The following is a 13570-nucleotide window of genomic DNA, read 5'->3' as shown; positions in this document are numbered from 1 at the left end:
AAAAAAGGGGGAAAAGCCAGAGCAGAAATAATTGCTGGAGCTTCGAGTTAGCTGAGAGAGCCTGCAGGCTAAGATCAACGCAACTGATTTCATCCTCTTCCTTTTATTTCTATAACCTTAAACGTTCTGCTATTATAAAAGTCATCATGTCAGCTTTCCCCCAAGCCTTAGCAGCGGCCTATTTTAAAATTGTATCAATTGGTAAAGCTCTTGGCTGGAGTATTTTCATCTTGATTTATGGTTTTTGAGCTTTAAAGATGAAGCAAAGCTCGACTGACCTGATGCAAGCGTGTACGCACGTTGTCCCAGGCATATGTTTATAATCAGACCCTACAGAAACTAGGAAAGCTTTGAAATTACAGAGAAAGCAGCAAATTGCAAGTGGACACTGTTTATCATATATTTGTCTYCAACAACAACAAAAAACCCACYTATTTTTATTCTGCATGTTTTCTTTCTCTGCTTAATAACAGGGATTTAGGACTTCCTGACGCCATTGATAAGGTAAGATTTTTAGAATTAAGAAACTCGTAAATCTGTAACAAACGTGGACATATAATACTGTGGCCTTGTCCTTGCTTCTAGATAAATGTAACTGATAAAAGAAACCGAGGATRGTGAGGAAGGGGGCAAGGGGACTTTTGTGTTTTTTTAAGCAGGGGCTGATCAAAAGCAACCCCCTAACTTAGACTATTTCAGCAAAGAAGCAGCCATCCAGGGCTAACGCATATTGCTTCCTTTTAAACACTTGCAGCGYGGACCCTAGAGAATGCATTATTAAAATGTTCAAGAGGATCATATTAGGGCTTCAGAATAAATACTAACTTCTCACAATAATCTTCACACATTTGTCCATGGGGAACGATGGAATAATGACCCTTTGAATTTGTAATACAAAGGAGAGGCTTTTCTTCTCCCCCTCTCCTTGCCAGCACCGAGGTGGCATTGCACACCAAAGAGCCTGCAGCGAGCGGAAAGGTTAAACTGCTAGAGGAGGGAGCCAGAGGAAAGAAACTCAATCTAAAAACATGGCGACTAAAGCAGGAACGTCGAGGTAAGACCTGGGAAATGCATACTATGAATATGAGACGCTTCCAGCGAGCCGGGCTTTGGAGGGGGGCCTGGGCCACGCGCTGCTGCAGGCTGYGGAGGGAAATGCCCTGGAATTACCTGCAGTGGTGTTCCCGTCAGCCTGCGCATGCTTTCTAGCACGTGGAAAACACCACTCTCAGCACAAAAAAGGTTCGAGTACAAGACGCATTAGTCCGGTCCGCTGTTCAGAATATTTCYTTTTTTTGGTAACAGAGCCAAGTCAATTAATCAATTAAATACTTTCAAATAGGCTTATCAAAAGCACCATTTCTTATGATGTGGTCAGAACAAAAGCTTGATCCAAATTTGAGAAAATTCTCTTCGGATTAAGTGGAATTTAGATGGTCCCCTGAAAACGATCTCTGTCTTCTCTTCAGACAGACGGTAGGTCAGAAAATGCTGTTCTTCTTTTGAGGTGTGCTGGTAGCTGTGCTTCAGAAACAATTTTTTTCCCTGGTCCTTTCTCTCCTCTTTTGAGAAATGGCTCGCTAGAGCTCAGCTTACCGGGGGAGATGCTTGATAGATTGCACGTGAAAAAATCTGGTCTATCCCTTTTCCCAGGACAGGATTGTTCCCTACGCTATCTCTTCTTATCGGTTATCAAATGAATTAAACCACGCAAATAAGAGAACGGTCTCCCAAGTTATCCTGCCGCCTCGAAAGTACCTAAAGTCACAATTTATTGCAGCTAGGAGCCTTTTAAAAAGCAGCGGCCGCTTTAGTGAGCTGGGTTGGGAAGCGAGGTTGCGCGTGCAGTCGAAGCCGTAAGCGCAGTCCGTGGGCTGCGGAAGGTAACTGTGCTGTGAGCGCCGACAGACGCGACAGAAAGCGTCTTCACTGAGAAACTGCATTTTGAAGTTCTTCCCGTTCCTTCAGAAATAAATGGACGAAAGCAACAGGGCTGGCTCTGACAGGAAGCGGGGATTCGGGACTTCAAATACAAACATTATGAAAAACAAGCAACATCTGCAAACAGTAAGTACTTATTTATATTTTATGGAGTGTGTGCTTGGGATTTTGACAGRTTTTTAAACAGAGCCTATATTAGGCCCATACAAAGGCGAGAATGTCCCTTTTTAAAAATACATTATGCTGCTGAAAAGAAGTCAAAATCTGCAGTCCAAACCTCAGGTGAGCTCTGACCCTTCCTAACCTGGTCTAACAAAACACACATGTGGTGTTTGCAAGAGAACAGTTTACTGCTACTTTCTCAAGGTCAGGACAAGACAGACACTTGAGGGTTAGTATTCAGCAAGCTTTTCCCTCGGCTGCCAGAGTGCCTTTGAACTTTTCCCTTTTGAACAAATAGGAAACGAAACTGTGAGGAAACAAGTGCTTGGAATCAGAGACAGGAACACATACCAAAAAGAGCGGGGGRAAAAAAAAACACTATAAACAGAGCTGTTTCAAGCAAATAAAAAAGCCCAAACCCCCCAAACCAGCCTGACATCTAATTTAAGGGTTTAAAATTATTCTGTGTGTAGTTTTGAAATTTTAACACACACTCCTTTTCACAGGCTACCCCTTTATTTTTTTATATAACAAATAATAACCAGTTGGCAGGTATGGTGCACTGTGCACTATAAAATATTTAGTAAGGCAATAACGACTCCCTGGGCAGCATAAGAAAACCACGATTATATTCAGAGAGAAAGCCATGAACAAACAGAGGGGAAAAAAATACAAAGAAAGATAAAGGAAGGCCTTTCATCAGGTCTTCCTGTCCAATAACACACTCAGGCTTGATCCATATGTTTTGAGAAAAATCAAAGTGTCACGACTACCAAAAATGTCAATAGCTCCAGTAAGGAATATTGTCTAACATTTTCTATTACACTGTTGAAGAATTTGCCTCCCAGCGCAATTTGGAAGAAAAGTCTTTTATTTCTAAAACACTAAAAAAAAATGAACAAGGCACGCTTCTGTGCGATGTGTAATACAATAATGCTGTGGGCTTCCAAACTATCCTGGAAACTGATACTTTGATGAAAGTGAGTCCTTCTCCACACCTCTCTTATTTTCTGTCCTTTGCGCATAGACAGGGCTGCGAGGCACATCCTGGTCAGTTTGATCTAACAGTGTAATACGCCGTTCAGTTTGAAATTGGAGAAGCCCAACTTTCATCAGCCTTAATATTTTTATAATCCTGCGTAATGATCCCCAGGATCAGCTAACCCCTTTCCCCCTCAAAGCGGGGGCAGGACGGGGGCATTAGGTTTACGTTGCTCAACGATGTGCATCTGTCCCCGTGCTGTTTGCATCTGTGTGCATAGCTTGCTTTTAAAGACATCCCATTTCTTCCTGTCATCTGTAAACAAGCAATTTATTGCTGTCTTGGCAAAATGTAAACAAAACTTAGCACCTTGCCCTGGGGAGAGCTGCAGCTAACATATGGCTTGCCTGTACCTTAGTGCACAATTTCTTTTGTATTTGTCTTTTCCAGCACCCTTCAAGTCCCAGAGGGAAAAACACATCAGTGCTGCTGTGTCTTTATCCTGTGGAATCTAAACTAGAATTGAGCGTGTTGCAGGCAATCAATATTACTGTGCAAATTAGCCGTTATGACTGAAGCACTGTTTGCTCAGAGAAAGAAAAAATTGCTGCCGCGAGTACAGCGCAACTCACAGGGGGTCCAATTCGGCGCTTCCTTTCCAGGGGCATTTGCATCTACTTGAGAGAGCAGTCCCAAAGAAGTTGAAGAGCCGCTCAACGTGTGTGAAGGATGCAATTATCTTTTTAGGATTTTATACTGGCGCCTACTCCTACCCTCTCAGCTTGGGGAGCTCCACTGGCTGCAAAGAAAGCCGGTTAGACAGGAGCCCTCCTCCCTGGCTGGGGCAGCCCAGCACCAGACCAGGCTGCTCAGAGCCGTTGATCCCTGGTGTCTTCAAGCCCCAACTGGTTAAAGCCCTTAGCAACCTGGTCTAAGGCCACAGCTGACCCTTCCTTGAGCAGGAGGTTGCACTAGGGACCTCCTGAGGTCCCTTCTAAACTAATTTTACCCTATGATCCTACCTCTAAAGCCAAATTATGAACTCTTGCTGAGTTGCTCACAGGAAAACATTTCACTCCAGTAAGACAGCTTTCTGGAATAAGATGCGTGGTAAAGTGTTCCAGAGCCTGTCCTTTGGAATAATATTTGTRATTAATTTTTGCACTGATTTAATTTATCTACAGTACTGTGTTTACACAGTCTTGCATGAACACACCTACATATTGTCTGCATGCAGAAAATCCAACAAAGCCACCCTGTCAATATTTGGTTTTATCGCTCATTGCAAAGTAGTTTGTTTTCCACCTGTATGTTATTAAATGGGATGGCTAACACAGTAATGRACATTAGTAGACAATAAACTAAGCATTGATACTCATCATGTTAATAAGAAGGTGTCCAAAATGGAAAGTAAATAAAATTGCTTGCCTAAACAAATCATGCAGTAGGAGGAAGAAATGTTCTAAGAATTTATTTTGTAGAGGATAAACAGTAGAAAATAACTAGAGCTGAGATATTCGCAATGAACAATTTATTCGACAAATGTAACTCCTTTTTCTTGTTTGCAAATTATCTACAAACAGACAGTGAGCTTGTGTATCTATTTGCTATTTAGAATTATTCAGCAAATGGGTCATGTCAGCAAAGTGCTGCCAATGCTTTACTGGCAGGTTTTTTGCCACAACTATTACTTTGCATGTATGTTCTTTGTGCAATCGGCTATTTGTGCTCAGCAATTTCCTCACCTAAGTCCCCTGGTATTTTCCCTCACTCCCTCTTGTATCTGGTTAGATGATTCCCACGTGCCCAAGATGACCATCTGCTTTTGGCACCAGTAATTTATAATCACAAGACTTCTTTCCGCAAATGTTTTTGTGCACAGAAAAGAGCTCATAATGTTCCCAGAAAGCAAACAGGGATGTAGGAAATACTATCAAAGCAACTTGTGGCTTTCATTTAAAATATCACTCGCAAATAATTTTTCTTCAAGTACTCACACACCGCTAAAAATAAGCCCTCTTAACTTTCTTCTACACTAGTGGGCTATATTCTAAATAATATATTTTAAAAGGATCAGAGAATCCATAAAAGCTTCCTTCCTTTATGCACTGGATTTAGGGTTTTTTTTTTTTTTAGCTATCATACAACCCAGACATTGCTTATGAGACTAGCATACATAGGAAAAATGGCCAGAAAGGATAAGATTGGATTGACAGTCACAGCTTCATATTCATCCCTCCCCCTTCCAAATATATGACAGCATGCCTTTCTGCGCATCCTAAGGCTAGCTGCATTACTAGGGGCAYGCTAAGGCATGACTAGTTTGTCAACAGCATTTTTATTTGCAGCTCCCCAGCATGCTCACCAGTTTTCTTACAGTTCCATTAGCTGCGTTTTCGATGCGTATTGTTCTAGCCGGAACGTGCCAAGACGGAGCAGCATGATAAGCATTTCAACCATTTTCACTTTGCCGGCTGCTTTTTGAATAGAAGTTCAGGAAGAGATACTACAGCTAAGATCTCAAGCATAAGATTACCAGAGATGTGACACCGTCTTATTCCTTGAGATGAAAAAATGGTCCCCAGCTGACTAAAATTTCCTTCTAGTCAGTGTCAGTAAACAGCAACAGAAATCAAAAGTCACAAGGGTACAATTGTCATTAGTATGTAAATTTTAAAGGCTCACTCAAAAATATCAATACTTTCCACTTAATTTATTACTATATAAAGATGGATGATAGTAAAGTGAAACATTGATTTTCAATGCCCTTTAAAAAATGGTGATGAAGAAAATACTCAAGGACAACTACTCCAAAATACACAGACTCAAAATTAATTATTGTATTTTTTTACAACTGCTTGTTCAGTTCAATCCTATTTGATTGCTTTTTTTTAATGAAGAAAAGGAATAGACCATTTATGTAAAGAGCCATTTCAAAATTGATTAGATATAAAGACAGGTTAGCATTTTTACAGTATCGACAGAAAACCATTAACCAAGCAGCCTATAGACACGGTCACTGAAAGTTAATCGAAGTGAATAGTAATTTGGTAGTGCTTTGCGTGACAATCATACGAGCTCACTGCTTCTATTCACAGATTTTGGTTGTAACTGATCTCTGAGAGGCATTGAACTCTCTCTTTCGAATGCAGTGTATAATTACTTTTTGATCWTAATCGTTGAGTTTAAACATTTTTGATGGTGTGCTACTATTGTCACATGCTTGTTTTTAAAATTAACTACCGCATTTTCAGCACTGCACAGAGACTGGGATTTAATGGCACTGTAAACAGTCTTGGGTAATAACTTCTCTTTGATTATTTACCTTTCAGATTGTTTGAGTCTACRTTGTAAGATAAGGCTAAAGCTAAGAAATTATTTTAAAGGAAACAATACTTGTGGGCATTTTAGGTCGATGGTTCTGCAGCAAATTCTGTACCTCCAGACAAATATCACCTGCTTGCAGCAAACATGTTCTTAATAGTGATAAGCTGTAACTAACCGGTTTTTCAAGTGGTTCTGGCATATGAAATAACCAGTACAACTAAGCACATAGGGCAAACTAGATAGAAAGCCTGATTAAGGAGATACCCAGTTTAATAATGTAGATAGCAAATAAATACATTTCCTTCCACATTTATGCTGCAGATTATTAAAATGGGGGCAATTAATTTTTTTAACTCTTTACTGCATACAATTAAATTAGTGTTACCTTTGTTTCACTTCCACATTCTTGGTGCAGTATGTAAAGCCAATGTACCGCAGGACTTTTTCTAGTTTAATTGTATTAAAAACACAGGCAGTACCAGTTGCTTCCTTCTGCCTGTAGCACAGCTCACCCCATCGTGCGAGGAGGAAATATTTGGAGCTTTAAGCTTCMTTCCAGATTTCAAATATCTAATCAGCTAGCAATCCTGCTGACTCCTTCCTGCAAAGGGTTCATTCTAGATAATTAAGCTTTGATAACGTATTTTTGCCAGTATCTGTAATGCTGTGAACTTAATACTGGAAATATAAAGAGAAGGTTGAATTTCTTTTGCATTTTCCATACCCTTGCCTGCATGCAACAACTAAACCCTAAAGGATGGAGCATTGTAAAAGACAACTATCTGATCAGCAGGGAAAGCCCTGTCTTTCCTGCAATCCTTCAGCAGAAAGCCACTGTCCTCGTGCTGGCTTAGAAAAGGCACTGACCACAGCAAGGCWGTGCAAAAGGACCAGTGCAAAAAAGCTTTATTCTAATGCACCTTTCTCTGGAGGAAGTTTTTTAATACATCAGGGGAAGGCCGCTAAGTTCCTCTTCTCCATTAATCTCACATCATTCCACTTCTGTGGATACATCAAACCACTCTGCAAAGAGGCCTTGCAATAACTATCACCTGCAGGAGTAACTGAGGAGCTGCTGCACTAATCCTCCAAAGAGAAAGGCAGAGGCCATCTGCCATCACCACTGCAAAGCTCTTCAAAAACACACGATGGGATTTTTTGCTGAAGGTCAAAACTTGGCCCTTGGGTAGTACAATGTTAACAGGAATGTAGAGCAAAGTCCAATCAGAGAGACAAACCAGCAAGTAGGACAATCTTTAAACAAATGCTTATCCAGCAGCTTGTGGGACACAGAGTGGCCTCTGCCCACCAAAGCCAATGACAAGAATCACTTCTCCTGGTTAGCTCCAGCGCACAAATATCATGACGAGCAACTGCAAGAGAGCTGCAGGGGTAGACTCAGGGCTACCTGCATTCCCAATGACTGTAAGTCCTCGGTGTTTTTCAGTGCGTATCAGCCCTAAGTGCATTTTAAAGAGAATAAAATGAGAAGCTGGAGGATGTCCTTTGTCAAAGTGAAAAGTGGTTCAATCTGAAGTTCGAATATGGAGACCTTCCTAAAAGGATCAGTGTGAAAGACTGGAATTGTTTCCTTATTTCTCTTGAAAGGAAAACAGGAGAAAAATGCAAAGATGCCAAAAGCTGGAGGCAAGCAAACACAGAAACATGAACCAAAGGCCATACCAACCTGCAGCTGTTGCACAAAATACACTCAAAGCCTTCCCCGAGTAAATATCTTCCTTGCCTGCCTCTTTATTAGCAAATGATATGAAMCCTGACCCAGCTTAGAAAAATTTAATATTTCCCCCCAAATACTTTAAAAACATATTCAGGGGGCCTAGTGGAGTCAGGAAGTCTGGCAAGAGGTAATTTGACATCTGAATTACTTCAAGACCGATATGGAAAGCTATTCAAAGGCTTATTTGGAGATATGTCAATCACAAGACCACTTGCACCAGAGAGATGGWGTTGAGAACCTAGATAGTTTTCAGAGAGCTGTGAGATAGAGCCAGGGAACTACAGCGGATGTCACATCTCAATCTAAGATGACTATGATTAAGAAAATTATCCTGGTAATATGCCTATTTCCACACCTGTAAAAGCATTTAAARTTTATTAAAAATAATAAGCGTAAACAATGAACATGGTGTAAAAGCTTCCCTCTGCTAATGTGGTTGCACTGATTAAGATTTTACGTGATGCTTCTAAATTAGGATGTCAGGCCCTTGTTTCATGACGAGGCATCTCAGCTCTGTCCTCATATTGGCCTAGTTGAACAAGTGGCCTTGCAGGAATCTGTTGTGTTGAGGGGCAGGCAATAGTAAACACCCTTTCTTTAATTTTAGTTAAGGGGTGGAGGATTTTATTATTCATTAYTGTCCATGCAATGTGGCTTAGAATAAAATGGCCAAGCTTTTGCTTTGACTTCTCTTAAGGTATTTCCCTGCAGAAAAAGAACAATGTTAATTATCCTTTATTAAAAGTTGAAAAGACAGCACTGTTGTAATTATGCAAATCTGAAGCCATTTTGTTAAGAAATGCCCAAGTTATTTCTAAAATGTAATCAGCAGTAAGAAAAGAGAAATAATTAATTATTGCTCATTTCTGCAAATTGTGAGTAGTACCATGTGGTTAACAGCCACTTAGCAGGAAAAAAGGAGGTGCAATGTGTCCTGGGATTTACTGTTTGAGAATTCTTTTTGAGTAGCACCAAATAGTTACTCAGCTCTGCACTTCACGGTTTTACTGTTTTTATATGAATCCTGTTGCAGCCACTGTTACAAATCCTGGGTAGCAGAAGTGACGGGTTTTGTTAGTCCACAATCTGGTGCCGGGTAGGAAGTCAATTGTAACTTTTAAGGGATCAGCTCTGGCATGAGACAGTTGGGACCAGTTTGCTGACATGGCTTTTTGCCATACATTACAGACAGTTAAGCCTGAATTTTTGCATTGTGCAGAGATATGCGTAACACAGAGTTGAGCAATGCCTTTGACTCCAAATGAAGCAGGCAATCAGAGTTCCTGAACATGGGCATAGTACCACGCTAAAGCACTTCGACATACGTACATGTATTTTTATCTTCAAAGACTGTGTATCTTTGAATGCCCAAGCAGCATACACATATTAGAAAGGATGCTTCTGATCTATTGAGACAGTGACTTTGTAGTATTCGTCACCTAATATGAATTAGAACATCAGACAGACTTTAGTCTAAGGCCCTGGGTGGACAGTTCATCCCACAGACATGGAGTATTGCCCAGCACACATTGAAAAATAAAAGGCTTAGGCAGGACAGTTGGGAGAGCCAGAGTCTGAGAGAAACCTGGAGTGCTGACATGGTCCTGACTAGAAGGAAGTAGAAGAGATCTTTAAGACATCACCATTGCAAAACTTTCAGGCCCCCTTCTGAAAAGAGCACAATCCATTCCTCTTCTCTCCAGATACCGTAACTGCCCAACTCAAAACACCAAAATTGGCCATTTTCTGATACAAGAATGCCTCAAGTCCTGGTTTGACTATTAGCAATGCYGAATTTGTGCACCCTCGTATCACCCAATAGAAGAGATTGGAGCCAGCTAAAAGTGCAATTATACAGTGCGATAGTAGAAAGCTCACTCCCAAATTAATAAGATTATAAATGAGCGCTTTGCACTGGCATAAACTGTGCTTGCTGCTTGGTCACCCAAGTGCTCTGATTAGTGCTTCGTTTGTACTTGTGGCTTGCTACGGACCAGTGCTATTGTATTCTGGGTTTGACGGGGCAGACTCTGTTCTCAAGTGCAGCCACATCTCTAACGAACTGCTTTGCTTTTCCACCACTTGCCACCATTTGCATCTCAGAGCAGCATGAACATGCAGTCCCAGGCTCTTCCCTGGAGGCCAGGTTCCCTCCACCTCCTTCAGTCCCTTTAGCTCAGTCACACTGTTATGCTTCACAAAGATTTTATCCACCAGCAAATCTCTTGCTAAAGGCTTGCTAATGCACTGTTGATTGGAGAGATAGCTAATGCCTTGGTGCCAAGTGATTTCTACTTTAATTGCATTTTAAGTCTCTTTTAATTGGTCCTTTAAAAAATCTCACATACCATAAGTGGAATAAAGTTATACTGTGTGCTGTCTTATTAGCTTGCTTGCAAAGTAGCTTCTGCAGAAGATTTCTCTATGGCATTTTGGCCCTTCYGTTCATTATTTTGAAGGATAAGATTAGCCAATGATTTGGATATTACTGTTTAAATGSTGGCTCTGCAATTACAAATCTCTTCCTTCCATTAGAATAAATAAAAAAAAAAATCCAAAGATGAAATACAGTGGATGAGACCATCCTAATTCTCACTAATAGTTTCTGACCTTTAACTGCAGACATGTATTTTCCTGGGCTTTCAGGAATGAACCACAACACTACGCTTCACTGTAAGCTCTGTTTCATCTCTTTGCACACTCCTAAGTTTAAACTTTCCGTACAATCCCTTTGGTATTCACGAAGSCCACATATATTAAGGCCACAGCTCCACTGACTTCATTTTTAATATTAAACAGGCAGTACATGATACCCTGTGTATTGACTCTACTAAGTCCATTAATGACCCTTTTGTGGCTTCACTTTAATTTACGCTTTGAAGGAAAACTGCTGTATCACAAGTCAGGGGTGAGAGAGAATATTGCTTAWATTAAAGATCTGTACAAAAAGAATATCATCTCTGACCTACTAAGGCAAAGTTGAACACTCAAAATAATTCCTACTGCAAGGCACATGAAAAATATTACTATGACTAGACTAATGCCCAGGCTTTGGTCTGACAAGGTAGATGTACGGATTTCATTGCTTATGTATGTTAGAGGAAGAGGTCTTTAATTTTTTTGTTGCAGCCAAGCTGCAATAGATTCAAAGCTGTCCAAAGTCAGAATATCTTTATCTATCTCCAGATGCATATAATTACTACCGGTCTGAACTGCCATCCTCTCAGATTGCCCATTGCGCTAAACCGTTACAGCATTAAAAAACATCCGCTGCTGAGAGACGTCTCTAGCACTTAAAACTTACAGGTTGCATTAAATTTGGAGTTTCAAAACTTCCTGAGTCTTACCGGTTTAAGTGAGATCTTTAATAACTCAGCACAGCTCCGAATGAGCGTATCAAACCCTGTAGTAGAACTAAGCACCTTGTAATGCGGTAGGAGCAGATCTGTATTGCAGCGAAGGATAACATGGGCTAACGGCTCTGGCTGCAGCACAAAGTGCGAGATTCAAACGGACTGAAGTGAGACGTGAGGGTGAGACTGGCTTGACCGCAGCCAGCTGAGGTACTCACGGTCAGGAAGAGCGTGCGCGTCAGCGAGGCTGCCGGGRCGGCCGGCTGCCCCGAGGGGGGAGCCGCCTGCCAGCACTCTGCGCTCCCCAGCATCTGAAGGAAGGAGTTTGAAGGCTCCTGCTATGAGCCAAAAGGGTGRTTGAGACACTTGGCAGCTGAAATAAAAAAGGTGAAAGAATCGCAGATTACCAATGCCCCAAGAAATGCTAGAAGAATTCAGAGGTGGGGACAGACTCAGAACATGGTCCAGATCCCTGAACCTTTAAGTGCCCAAGCACAGAACACCCTCTGCAAAAACCTGGTGAGCTGCACAGCCACCCCATAAGCATTTCTACAGTAAGTTTTGCAATAATAAAAGCTTGTTACTTGGGAAATCATAACAAACTGTAAGAACTTTATAGAAGGATCACTTAGAAAGGTTTACTTTAAAAAAGCCTCCTCAAAATGCGTTTGGGAAGAAACTGAATACTAACAGTTACTGGTCCAGTGAAACTCAATTTCGTTGGAAGATGATTATAGAAAGTGTAATTATCTCACTTTTCCTATGGGTCTGAACGATTTTCTGTACCATTTTTGCCAGCCTAACTTCACTTATTCATTACATCTTTGAATTGGAAAAAGGCAAACAAGCGTCATCCAAAACCAAATGTATGAGAAGGACAAAATTTCTCTATAAAGATCGAGGGTAGAACTATATATATGTATGTATGTATATGTGTGTGTGTATATATATACACATATACATATATATAAGTTGCACCTGGAGCACTGCTTCTTTTCACCTGGCCCACTCTCAGCAACGCGACTATATTTACATAAACACGTGAAACACACATCTTAGCGTTTTACAACAGAGACTCCCTGCTGTAAATTCTCAAGTAGCAATCCTCTCTCCAACCAGTCACTCACCCTCAACCTCGAACAGACTTTTAATTTCCATTAATTGAGTCCTACCTGTCAGGAAACAAGGCTTTTCTGTGCAAGGCTTTTCTAAGGTCAGTGAAGTCTGGAGTCTCTCACTCAAAGAGTAAGAACCAAGAAGTCTGTTATACCAACCCATTTCCAGCCAGCAGCTTCCATAGCCAAAATAAAGCCTTGCAAGACACAGCTGGGCAAATGTTCATGCAATACGTTAATTTTTTTCACATTCATGAATGTCTTGTAAAAATCTTCAGCTAAAAAACAGATGTGGAAGAAATGTCTCTGCAGCCTGGAAAGAACGAGGCTAATTCTTGTTACGGGGGAAACAAGTTGTTTTGGTCTTTTCTGTAATTGCACTACTAATTTTGACTTATTTAGAGGAGAAACAGACTATCTGAATAGCAAACAACTTGCCTTCCTAAGCCAGAGCTCAGAGGCAGTGCTTTCTGTCGTGCAGTCCCAGGGAGTTACAGTGCACCCGTGCTGCGCCCCATCAGCACTTTAACAGGGGGCTGCATTCCTGTAACACTTTACAAAGCTAAGTGCTGACTGAATTCCTCCCTATTTTTCTGCATTTTGTAGCTCCATCATGTCCCAGTGTGAGAACTTCAATGCTGAGAAGGAGCAAAGCTGCTCCGAACAGCGCTCGTGCCTACACCACAAGCGCCGGGCTTCGTGCCTCCTGGGTAAACGTCACCGCAGTGCTCACCGCTCACACGAGCCGGCTCCGCTCCTCTGCCCGCGCGCGTGGACAAAGCGCGGTGCCCTTTGCAGCAATGTCCCTTTCGAACGGCCCTACCAGTCCCGCTTCTGGGCAAGACCACACCTCAACACGTTCCCATGGGAAGGCCAAGTAACGCAGCCTGGGACCCTACTACTTTCACTGTGCTCCCAGGTAGGAGCCGCTGCCTGGTGCCAGAAGGAGCCA

The 13570-nt window shown here is 41.5% G+C and overlaps 1 long non-coding RNA gene across 2 annotated transcripts; it reads left to right on the top strand.

The window, feature by feature from the left end:
• Positions 1 to 965: 965 nt before the first annotated feature.
• Positions 966 to 13246, top strand: LOC146596539 (uncharacterized). 2 transcript variants are annotated; one of them, XR_014895736.1, is made up of 3 exons: positions 966 to 1054; positions 1969 to 2067; positions 13225 to 13246. It is a non-coding gene; the product is annotated as an uncharacterized LOC146596539 (long non-coding RNA). The 2 variants fall into 2 exon arrangements; XR_014895735.1 differs by lacking the exon at positions 13225 to 13246 and adding an exon at positions 3536 to 3740.
• The last annotated feature ends 324 nt before the right edge of the window (positions 13247 to 13570 follow it).

Source organism: Rhea americana, unplaced genomic scaffold (genome assembly GCF_003343005.1).
Source record: "Rhea americana isolate MKP2758 unplaced genomic scaffold, rheAme1 scaffold_20, whole genome shotgun sequence".
NCBI classification, from domain to species: Eukaryota; Metazoa; Chordata; class Aves; order Rheiformes; family Rheidae; genus Rhea; species Rhea americana.
The sequence above is the reverse complement of the archived record's forward strand: the minus strand, read 5'-3'. Positions and strand labels throughout refer to the sequence as shown.